Source organism: Theropithecus gelada, chromosome 3 (genome assembly GCF_003255815.1).
Source record: "Theropithecus gelada isolate Dixy chromosome 3, Tgel_1.0, whole genome shotgun sequence".
In the NCBI taxonomy this organism is placed as follows: domain Eukaryota; kingdom Metazoa; phylum Chordata; class Mammalia; order Primates; family Cercopithecidae; genus Theropithecus; species Theropithecus gelada.
The window spans coordinates 48085028-48097986 of NC_037670.1; the positions used below are offsets into that span (position 1 = coordinate 48085028).

At 38.0% G+C, this 12959-nt stretch overlaps 1 protein-coding gene across 4 annotated transcripts in view; it reads left to right on the forward strand.

Moving 5' to 3' along the window:
- NRIP1 (nuclear receptor interacting protein 1) overlaps positions 1-12959 on the forward strand; it is a 104299-nt gene that overhangs the window by 69055 nt on the left and 22285 nt on the right. The gene's annotated exons all lie outside the window — the stretch shown is intronic.

Genomic DNA, 12959 nt, shown 5'->3' on the forward strand with positions numbered 1-12959 from the left:
TGGTATGTTGAGTTGAATAAAATATACTCAAATTAATTTTACCTTTTTTCAACTTTGTAAAAGTGTGGCTACTAGAAAATTTAAAGTTATATTGGTAGCTCCCATTACATTTCTGTTGGACATCGCCTGGCTGGAGCGTAATGAATGAGCAAAGGACTAAATGATGTGAGATAACATTGGTCAGATGCACTGGAGCCAGTTGATGCAGTCTTCCAAACCATAGAAAGGAATTCAGACTTTATTCTTAAATGAAATAGAAAACTATTATAAGTTTTTAGCCAAGAGATTTACCTTTTACAAAGAGCATTGGCTGCAGTGTGGAAAATGTGTTGGAGGAGGGCCAGTTAGGAAGTGAGTACAGTAATACACACACACACACACACACACACACACACACACACACAGAGAGAGAGAGAGAGAGAGCGAGAGAGAGCGCGCTAAACCAGTTATCACAACAGTTGTCAGACAAATTTACATTAAAAATAGTCTCTCTAATCACCAGTGAGTTTCTCGGTCTTGTTTGACAGAATTTCCTAGGCTGTAGGTATAGACAGTGGTTTAGTTTTACATATATAAGAATTCTCTTTCTTCCATATTTATGAAATATTAAAATTCTTACAAAATTAAATCTCTCATTCTCCCAGAACACTGTAATTCGTGGAAGTTTAACACGACTTTAAAATCATTTGTAGCTTTAAAGATTTTGAAGCATTTTGACAAACCTACATTTCATAATATTTTGTGGTTCAAGTAATTGATGATTTATGGGAAGCTACTGACAATCTCAGATCCCATAGGCCTACATGAACATTTCTCAGGAGGCCTTGTATCCCAGATTTAAGAAGCCTCCTCATACAGTCCAGCCTGTAATCTTCCCAACTATTCTCTGCAGTAGGACACTTTCTCCCTCTTTTGTAAATGAAGAAACTGAGACTTAAAGTAATTAAATGCAAGTTGCCAAGGTTAATACTGGTAGCAAATGACAGTCTCTAGACTAAAACTCAGATCTTTGACATATGTCTTGTGATTTCTGCTTATCTAGTTCCTCCTTTTATTTAGTATGTATCTGATTGTCTGTCTGTGTGAATGTGAGTTCCATTTTCCATTTGTTTTATTTGGATCAGAAGCTATATTTGCAATACCATCATTTAATGTGTATGAAATTGGAATAATTATTACTCTTTGGGGTTTTTATTTTTACTTATGCTATCGAGTGATGGTAAAAGGTTTTGGATTTATTTTGTAGTACTGGTAAAATACAAGGCAGGTGAGTATAGGATTTTGCTTTTACTTCAGAGGGAAAAATAAAGTTTGTTTGCTATAGAATACTTGAATTTGTTGAGTACTTAGAGGACAGCAGACACAATGTTAAGTGCTTTAATTTTTTTTTTACAGCCCTGTTAAATAGTTAATATTATCCCTAGAATCTCAGAAATGTTGCTGCCTGAACCTAAGATTCAAAGCCTGGCCACCTGACTTAAAGGCTGGTACTCTTAGCTTCAGTGTGCTATCCACTTTTTTAGGTATCTTTGAAATGAAATAGCTTCACAAAATGCCTGTTGTGTATTGTTTGCAGTTGACAACAATGGTTTTCACTGTAAAAAGCAAAGTTGATTTGAAATTCCAATGAAAATTTTTATTTTTAAAAATTACGTTTCTTGAGTGAAATTAAAGTTGATCCATGTCATACCACTCAGAAGGCTGATCCTTTTCAGTAAGCTAATAGTTTTATTTTCTCTACTTAAATGAAAATAATAAAAAGTTTAGATTGTGCTCAAGAAAGCTCTCTGTATAGCATAAAAATCTTGCAATTTGCGTGTAATCCCAGCACTCTGGGAGGCTGAGGCAGGCGGATCACTTGAGGTCAGGCATTCAAGACCAGCCTGGCCAACATGGTGAAACCTTGTCTCTACTAAAAATACAAAAATTAGCCAGGTGCGGTGGTGCACCCCTGTAATCCCAGCTACTCGAGAGGCTGAGGCACGAGAATCACTTGAACTCGGGAGGTGGAGGTTGCAGTAAGCTGAGATTGTGCCACTGCACTCCAGCCTGGGTGACAGAGTAAGACTCAGTCCATGCCCCCACGCTCCCCCCCAAAAAAATCTTGCAATTTGCCTTTAATGGATGGTTTTATAAACAATAGGTTAGAGGAATCAGTAGGCTTATTGTGACTAAGCAGTGTCATATGATTGAAAGTACCAAGGCATAGTAAAGTGCATAAATACATGATCCAACTCTAGATGTCAGAATCTGTCAGGAATTAGAAATACCAGATACTTGGTACGTGGTATTATACAGAAAATTGTTTAAGATACTTGAGTATCAAAACATTTTCAAAGTAGTACTACTTACTTTAGTTTCCACTGTAGTGCTTGATTTTGGAAGGACAGATTTTGCCTAATATAAGATTATATTAAAATAATTATATAAATCATGATCTATATCTACTGTAGATATAAGTAATACAGAGAAAGAAAAAGGTGACTTAACATTTCTTAAGGACCTCCTTTGTTGGATTGAATGTTGTATATACATTGTCATTTTTTTTTTTTTTGAGACATATCTCTCTCTGTTGCCCAGGCTGGAGTACAGTGGCGTGATCACATCTCACTGCAGCCTCAACTTCCTGGGATCAAGCGATCCTCCCGTGTCAGCCTCCCGAGAAGCAGGGACCACAGGCACATGCCACCATGCCCAGCTATTTTTTTATTTTTTTATTTTTTTATTTTTATAGAGATGGGGTCTTGCTGTGTTGCCCAGGCTGACATTGTCATCTTTAATTTTCACAACTGCTCCATTAAATACGTTGTTATACATGTTAAATTGAGACTCAGACACATTTAACCCGAGGTTATATAGCAAATGGATGAGGCCCAGTGTTACTGTTTTTAAGGCTCATGGTATCTTTTACATACGAATATGGAAGGGATTTTTGTATCAATGAAGATCTTTCAGAAGTGAACTGTGGAAAATCTGACTCGTACATTTAAGTTGTTGAGGTTGACAATTTGTGGATTGGAGTGGTATCTAGTCCTCTGAGTAACCAATACAGTAAAATAGTTTATGAAGTCAAGTATAGGAAGCTTCTCAGCCTTGATTTTTTTTTTGTCATTACTGATCTCAATTTTAGTTGGTTATGTGTGATCATCTTTTATCTCCAGACTCACCACTGATAACACAAAGGTATAACTACATAGCCATGCAAAATACAAGGTTTCCCTTTGCAATTGTAGAAGTGCCTTTCATGTCAACATTTTTTTGATAACTAAAAACGGATTATTGAACAGATATTTTAAGGTTTAACCATTTTTATCCCTTCTCAGTCATCATTTTGCTGAGATTGGATATGTATCAGCTATCCAATGACCATTTTTTATTATATAGTTAAAAGTAGAGATGCAAGGTAAATTTTTATTCAGTTCTGATATGTAGATTTTAATGTTTGTATGTGTATGTCTTAATCTTACCATTTGTTCTTCCACTTTGCTAGTTAGGCAGGTCTCCGCTTAACCCTTTTATTCTGAACATATGGGACAGCCAGTTCTACTTCCTAATGTTTATGTTATTGAATAACATATTTGGAAGAAATGTATTGCCAAATTTAGGGACTGTTTTTTAGTGCACTGTAGATGTTTTTAGCATATTGAAAGAGTATTTTTTCTTCCACTTGTGTCACTTCCTAGGAGTAATTCTACAGTATACATATTTTGGGGGGCGGGCAGTGAGAGGGAGGACATCTTACTTGGTAAATCAGTTTTGCTAATTATTTTGTAGCAAACCCATCTTTATAGTTAGACTTTTTGGGGGGTGAGGGGAATAGTTTAAGTTTTTTATTTTAAAAGCTTGAATAGTATTCTCTTATGTAAACAGAACGTAGACACTTAACGGTTTTCATCAATATGTTATAAACTACAAAATTCACTCACACTGAATTGGTAGTTACATTGTTTAAGTGATAGCCTTGCTTCTGTGGTTTATTTCAAATGTAGACTGTGCTGGGGTTGGTGGCTCACACCGATAATCCCAGCACTTTGGGAGGCCTGGTGGGGGGATCACCTGAGCCCAGGAGTTCAAGACCAACCTGGGCAACATTTCGAGACCCCGTCTCTACAATAAATAAATAAATAGGTAAAATTAGCCAAGCATGGTGGCACGTGACTGTAGTCCCATCCATTCCGGAGGCTGAGGTGGGAGGATCGCTTGAGCCCAGGAGTTTCAGGCTGCAGTGAGTCATGGTCACACCACCGCACTCTGGCCTGGGCAACAGAGTGAGACTTGTCTGAAACCATACAAAACAAAACAAGACTGACTTTCTTTAGGCTGCATATAATGTTTAGAATAGAGGAGAAAACATTGGTCAGGGAAAGGGGAAAAAGAAAAAAAGATTAAAGGAAAAGCAGCTTTTTAATTCTGGATGAGGTTTCTTGCGATCTCAGATGTAAATAGACAATATTCTTAGACACCTTCCAGTTTAATATTAGGAAGTCTTTTGACAAATCTTTGTCATATGCCTGGGTGTTAATAATATTGTGGGGAAAAATGAATGGAACAGTGACCTTGTTTCCTTTTATTTCTTCCTTTCTATAGAAGAGTATTTTATTCCATTTGCTTTTTGCAAATTTGGTATTATTTATGCAAATAATTTTATTTCCTTTTTATGGCCACGATAATCTCTGAAACTCAATGGCAGAAACTCTGGAGTGACACTTAAGTCTCCCTTTTTGTGGGTAATGGGGAGGTGAAATAAGGCATCTTACTCTGTCAGGAGTGGAAATACATGCTTCTGCCTGAAAGGAACATCAGTCCTACAAGATAGAGCGGAGGAAGAAAGGCAGAGTCATCATGTTTAGCTGAACTAAGAACATTCTCAAAAAGGCCTTTAATATAAGGAGGTAAAATAACTAAAGCCCAGGAAAATGCAGTAGAATCTCAAAGAGGATCTTGTCGAGCTTTCTGTTTTTAAATGAATAGAGTGAGGAACAAAGATAAAATAGCACGTAGAACATGTTTTCTTTCTTCATTATCTCATAGCCCCAGAGTTCCAGAAATTGGTTTGCATGGACAGATTCAGAGTAGTCCCTCAGAGCCCAGGTTCTGTTAATAAGAAGAGGCACGTTACATGATATGCACAAAGAAATGAAGTGAGAAGTAGTTAGAACTACAGCAGTGCAATCTTTTGCCACTTTTTCTTAGCCATCACACCGTGGAATAATTGTTGTTCCTGACTCCTTCCTTTAGGCAATTGTTGTCAAGACATTTTGGGCCAGGGCTGTAATCTAGGACCAGGAGCCATCAGAGTTTATTTAAGAAGAATCAGAGACATGTGGAAACCTAATAGTTGACAGCAGCAAATGAAACAAGAGAAGCACATAGAGCTCTTAAGTACAACTGGCCTTACCTGACCTAGGGTAATCCTTCTTCCCACTCAACTTCACTAATGAACTTTGCAGGCAGTGTGATGGCTACTTGTTAGATGCTATGTCCATTTATTATTATAAATACGGGCATATGGTGCTAGAAATGATAGAAGTTAGCTGCATCAGGGTCCCTTTATCTAATGTTTTGCCATCTAGCCCTCTGAGGAGGAACCATCTGGTCTTTGTTTGCTGGCCAGCTTCAACATAACCATCCACCCAGTCTTTGCGTTAGAGTTTCACTTTAGGAATTCGTTTTCCGTGTCTGTTCACACATACAGCTCGAACACCAGCATCTCTTTTAAGATTTCATTACCTCTTGGCTGTTTCTTACTGTTGCCCTCTGGCTCTTACCTTCTTCTAATCAGTAGTCGTAGTGTTGGACGAAGACATGCCCTCTACACTGCCTTTTTATGTTCATTCATTCTCATCCTTACTCAAGTCTCTTCAGCCTTGCTCAAGGCTCATCATCTAGGGCTTGGACAGCCCTAGTCTGACCCAGACTTGGGCATTAGTATTTGCATTGCTTAAAAGTAACCCATCCCATCCCTCCCCGGTACACAGTTCCCAGCATAAGGAATATGGTCGCGTTATGTCAGTATCTGAATGCCAGCAATGTTCATGAGTAAGACAGGTAGAAATACATTCAAACTTGAGAATTGAAAGGTGGAGAAAAGAAGAAAGTAAACCGTGTAAGAGGAGGGGTGGAGGGAGGCAGGAAGAGAGAATTGAGCGGGAGAAAATACATGCTCAATTTCTGGAGCAGCTCTTACGCTTGTGGCACTAGAATGGTGACTCGAACCCGCTTGATGGATGCACATCTGACTCTAGAGTATTCTAGAGTATTGGGAAATACTCTTCAACTTAATAGTCTAGGTTTATTGTCATATTTACAAATTTACAAAGTAGGAGAAGTGGAGAAAATGGGCAAGGAAATAAACTACCTGTTCTCCTTCATGTTTCTTGTATTTTTTTTTTCATGATTAATAAGACCAGTATTTTAGTTTCATTTTCGTATGAAGAGAGTAACAAGTTTTTGTTTCTTTTCTAGTGGCTCTAGTCTAAATGAATTGTTCTTTTTGAACATGAAACATCTTTCTTGACATCCAAAAATTTCAGGCTCCCCTCCTCCTCACCTCCACACACACACAGACTATATATGTTCCTGTATATTCCATAACTCTGGAGTCAGGGAAACTGCGTGGCTAATATGAACATAAAGATTTGTCTACTTTTAATTTTAACAGAATAGAGGGAACATGATAAAACAAATTAAACTGTAAAGTTCTTCAACATCAGTAAGTTTCACACAGCTGCAGGGATAACTTGAGGAAAGGACATGTTCAGCCAGATGGCCCGTGCTGGCCTCCTTCCCATTCCTGCGAAAGATATGTTACTCACTCCCAGGGTAGCTCAGGGAAAGAGCTGATTATGGAATTAAAACAACCAATGTCCAATTAACCCCTGTTTTGGTCAACGTTTCCTACACAGTTTGGATAATTGGCATACTTTAGTTTCATCGAGGGAGGCAGTTGGTTTATTGGTTAGTGCAGGCCCCTCGGAATAAGAAATACGAAATTCCGTTGTTGATTCTGCCCCTACAAACTGTAAGTATGACCTTGGACATCTTATTTACCTCTTTGTGCTGTTAGCTTTCCCCGTTTGAGATTCAGAGCCACGTGTTGCTCTTTGACCATACGTGAGGTAAAGGCACCACAGGAAAAGGGAGAAAGAAGAACGTTTGCAGAGTTCTTCAGGACCATGGATTAAAATGTGCAGTTTGTCTTACATAATGTCACCGCAGTGTCTTAGCGGTGGTGCCCCCTCAACAAAGCTCAGGTACAGGAGGACTTGTTAGAGACATGCAGCAAACTCTTCAGGAACCCGGTGATAGGAGTGCTTTGCCCCTCCTGAAACTGGAAAGCTATTCATTCAGCACCTCGCTGCTGTCCCTTCCCTCTCCTTGTTTTGCCTCCCTCATCTCTGCTTCTCTCTATTTGCCTACTCCAATGTTTTCTCTCAGAATACTGACTCCTCTAGGCACTAATCTGAAACGTGGCCTCATGAAGTCCATTCTAAAATGAAGCTTTCTGTCTCCCTCTGAATTCCAGATGTCAAGAGAGGAAATGATTGGTCCATTTTAGTTAGGTTCCCGGTGTTGATCCATTCTCCTCAGGTCTGTGGTTTGGGAACAGGTTATTTAAGAAAAAGGTTTAGGGAAGGAAGAAGAAATTATAGGCATCTTTTGTATGTGAAATTACTTTTTGCTTTAAGTAAACCTGTCACACAAAATTATAAGGGAAATAATTAATTACCTAGATTATTAAATTATTTTACAGATCCAAATGCTTTTTTTTTTTTAGTTTTTCAGGATATATATATATATATAGACATATATATGTCTGTATATATCTACACATGTATATATATAGACAAAAGACAATCCTAACCCTCAAAGAGCTTTATATAGGTTGACTAGTAAGTCAGAAAAAATTTTGTCTGAGAAAGTTCTTTGGGCTGAAGCTTCGTCTGTGAATAATGAAACAATTAACATTCATTGAGTGCTTAGAAAATGTGAGATTTTATACTAAGTGTTTTACATATACCTTTTATTTAATACAACAGTTTTATAAGGTAGTTACTATTATTATTCCTCTTTTACAGCTGAAAAAACTGAGCCTTGGAACGGTTAAGTAAATCGACCAAAGTGACCCACTACTGAATAGCAGAGTCAGGAATCCAGAGACTGTTCTTTTAACCACAGTGCTTTGTGGCTTTCCTGATAAAAGCAAGAGACTGACACTGGCAGAGACAAAATTTTAGAATGGGAAAAGTAATCCAGAATTCTCAGAGTGCTGCATAAATGTGTGCTTTCCCAAAAGTTTTCAAATCCACATTTGTTACAGTCTGTGGCAATTGAATATGATAGGAAAGACTATGTTCCAGAAGACCTTGACGTGGTTTTGGATCAGCCACTTACTGGACAATTAACCAACCACTCAATTGTTCTGAGCTTTAGTGCCCTGGTAAAATGGGAATGAGGATAAATAATGTATTAACCAACCCCATGAGGAGAATCAAAGACAACTCTATCCTAGTATTTCATTTGAGGAAGGGTGAGTATGGCTTAAAGCACCTGTGACAAAGCAGGGCTTTTAAAATGTATAATACACTTTGTAGGAATCAACGGTCAGTGACAAGAGCTCCCAGGAGGTTTTATACACTGTTTTGCCCAGTCAAGAATTTGTAAAGAATTGCATCTCCACAGCACCCACCACAGGCTGGCCCCAGGAACATTTGTCTTCCTTTGTTTGCCCTTTGCTAAGCCCCTGTCAACAATGGGTTTTAACTATCTTATCTTGACCTTAACAAGGTGATAGACCTGGTCAGTAGAACATGGCAGCAGTTTTCTAATGTTTGAAAGATAACTGATGGATCAGCCTTCTTTTCTGTGTCCCCGAAAAGACCAATAGGCAGACTAAACCTCAACAGATTATAGCTCAGTGCAAGGCAGAATTTCATACTGTTGCAGTTATGCGAGGCACTCTTACTGAGCAGCTACTCTGTGGCTAGGCTATGTGAGCATTACCGCATTTATTCAGCACAGGGGCTCTATGAAATAGGTATTAGTGCTTTTGCACATTTAATAATGATCAAACTTTCCAGAGGAGCCAACTTCCCCAAGATCAAACAGTTGGTAAATGGTAGAGCCGGAAGAACTTGAAGCCAGAGCCATCTGTCTCCAAAAGACCATCTTGGAAGATAGTTGGTGGTCACTAGAGGTTTTTAGAAATGAACTAGATAACCAGAGATAGCAAATGGGCTATAAAGGGGATTAAGCATCAGATAGGATGATTGATTAGGCAGATGGCTTTTCGACTGCCTCCTAACCTTTAAATTATAATTCTGTCATGTTTGGAAAATTACTTTACATGCCATACTATTATGAAAACAATAGCCAGTGGCAAAATTATTAGAGGAAAATAGATTTCAGCTCATAAAAATTTAGCTGCTTTTCCAATTGGATACAAGTTCTTTAAATTTGTGTAATCTGGTATGATGAAGGATAAGATGTTTGTAAGTTTAGTTTAAGTCATTAGTTCAAATGAATAAAATATATGCCAAAAATCTGCCATTTTCTAATTATAGACAAGGAAATTTGATTTGATGCATCATATATTTAAAACAAATACCTAAACAAATGCCTAAATAAAAGAGTGTCTTACTATGCATTTTGGAACACTGGGTTTCTAAGTCTTACCCATTCACAGCAAAGTGAGATCTTTTCTGGACCCGCATGACTTTTTCGCCTTCTCAGACCTGAGAAATGTTATTAAGGTTTAATCCTGTGCCACAAAGCAAGAGTGGATCTGAAGCTCTTAGGTCAAGGGAGTGGTGTTTCTTAATGTTATGTTTCTACTAATGGCAACATGCTAATATGGTAAAAAGTCGAAAGCCATGGCAATGACATGTGGAGTCATCTTGCATCAGTATTCAAGACCTACTTGGGTAATGGCTGTTTTTGTTGAATTGGTTTTTGGTTTTTTAGGTTTAAATTATTTAAAAGGGAATTTCACTTTTATGTATTGTAATTAATCACTTTATGTTAAGATACTGTTTCTATTTAGCCATATTCATTGAACGTTCATACTTGAAGCTCTTCAACAAACACAGATTCAAGTTTAAAAGATCATTCCAAGAATAGCTTTGACCAGTTTGATTTAATCTTTGTCACACATTTAAAGGGCTGAAATTCTTTGGCATACAATTATTATCTGCTTCAATGATTGATGTGTAAAATGGGCACAGAGAAATAGTTTCTTAATTGTGGTTGATACTGTAAAAAAATAAATACATTAAAAAGCCTTTCTTGCATAAAGGCTTACTTTGCCCATTTCATTGTAACTATTTTTTTAGAAGGAATGTCTGGTTTTAGAGACTAAATCTTTTGATGTGATACTTCATTTCTTAATATCTCCATCAAAAGAAAATGTAACAAAGTAGTATTTTAATGTTAACTGGGTTTTCATCTTTATCTAGGCGAGGTAATTTGAAAAGAAAAATGATGAAAAGCTTGATGGAACTGGTATTTTGAAGCATATACTAATTCTTGATATAACCTAAATCCATACCAGATCTTACTAACCTCGACTTGGGAAACAGCAACTAAAGGAAACCAAATTAGTATGATCATTTCTTTATAAACAAGTGGTAAAATAAAGATCATCGTACAAAAACTTGAAAATACTCTAAAAGTATGTATATTTTTAAAATGCTTTGCCAGGCCTGGTGGCTCACGCAGGTAATTCCAGCACTTTGGGGGGCCGAGGCGGGTGGCTCACTTGAGGTCAGGAGTTCAAAAACCAGCCTGGGCAACATAGCGAAACCCCATGTCTACTAAAAATACAAAAATTAGCCAAGCATGGTGGTGCAGGCCTGTAGTCCCAGCTGCTTGGGAAGCTGAGGCAGGAGAATTGCTTGAACCCGGGAGGCAGAGGTTACAGTGAGCCGAGATCACAACACTGCCCTCCAGCCTGGGTGGCAGAGGCGACACTCTGTCTGATTGATTGATTGATTGATTGATTGATAGGTAGATAGCTTAAATCTTGTGGGTTTTCCACCATAATATTAGTCATGCATGTTTTCTAAACCCATAGAACTCTCTGTGGGATAAAATATTTTTTTATTCTTTAATTTTGTGCCTTTTTTGTTCATTTATATTCCAGTGAGAAAGATAGTTTGGATCCGAAACCATCGTTTTAATTAACATTGTCGTACCATTTTAATTCTCCTGGTCCCATAGAATTATGACAGCCCACTCGTCATTTTGCAGACTAAGGCTCCAAAAGGTTTATTTGCCATTTACAACATGATCTACTCGGAATGCTGCCTCTGCTAGGTGCTAACATGTAAAGATAAAAATACGTAATTCTCGCCCATAAGGAGTTTATACTCTTGTGGGGAGCCAGGCCTTAACAAACCAAAACACAGGCATACCTCAGAGATACTGCAAGTTCAGTTCCAGATACTGCGGTGAAGTGAATACCTCAGTAGAGCAAGCACATTTTTTGGTTTTTCCATCTGTATAAAAGTTACGTTTACACTGTACTGTAGACTATTAAGTGTGCCATAGGCATTATGCCTAAAAATAATATGCATACCTTAACTTAAAAATACCTATTGCTAAAACAATACTAACGACCCTCTGAACCGTCAGAGAGCTGTGATCTTTCTGCTGGTAGATGCCTTGCCTCCATGTTCATGGCTGCCGACTGATCAGGGTGGTGGTTACTGAAGGTTGGGTGCGGTCTCTGTAATGATTTCTTAAAATAAGACAACAATGAAATTTGCCACATTGACTGACGTCCTTTCATGGAAGATTTCTCTGTAGCATCTGTTGCTGTTTGATAGCATTTTACCCACAGGAGAACTTCTTTCAAAAAGGGAGTCAGTCCTCTCACACCTGCCACTGCTTTATCGACTAAGTTTACATTTACATAATATTCTAAATCCTTTGTTGTTTGTTCGACAGTGTTCATAGCATCTTCACCAGGAGTAGATTCCATCTCAAGAAACTGCTTTCTTTACTCATCTTTAGGAAGCAACTCCGCAGACTGGGTGTGGTGGCTCATGCCTGTATTCCCTGCACTTTGGGGAGGTCGATGTGGGAGGATCACTTGAGCTCAGGAGTTAAAAAAAAAAAAAAAGCAGCAACTCCTCATTCATTTATGTTTTATTATGAGGTTGCAGAAATTTACCCACATCTTTAGGCTCACTTCTAGTTCTTTTGCTTTTTCTACCACATCTGCAGTTGCTTCTTCCACTGAAGTCTTGAACTCCTCAAAGTCATCCATGAAGTTGCAAATGTTGATATTTGACCTCCCCTCATGAATCATGAATGTTCTTAATGACATCTAGAATGGTGAATCCTTTTCAGAAGCTTTTCAATTGACTCTGCCCAGATCCAATTAGAGAAATCACTTTTGATAACAGCTAAAGCCTTAGAAAATTTGTTTTTCCAATAGGATATGAAGTCAAAATTACTCTTTGATCCATGAGCTGCACAATGGGTGTTGTGTTAGCAGGTGTAAAAACAACATTAATCTCCTTGTACAACTGCATTAGAGCTCTTAGTGTACCAGGTACATGGCCAGTGAGCAGTAATATTTTGAAAGGAATTTTCGTTTTTGTCCAGTAGGTCCCAACAGTAGGCTTAAAATATTCAGCAAATCATAGTGTAAGCAGATGTGCTTTCCCCAGGCTTTGTTGTTCCATTTATGTAGCAAAGGCAGAGTAGATTTATCATCATTTTTAAGGGTTTAGGATTTTTGGAATGGTATATGAGCATTGGCTTCAACCTAAACTTCCAGCTTCATTAGCCTTGATCAAGAGAGTCAGTCTTGTCTTTGAAGCTTTGAAGCCAGACATTGACCTCTCTCTAGCTGTGAAATTTCTAGATGGCATCTTCTTCCAATTTAAGGCTGTTTTGTCTCCATTGAAAATCTGTTGTTTAGTATAACCACCTTCATCATTTATCTTAGCTAG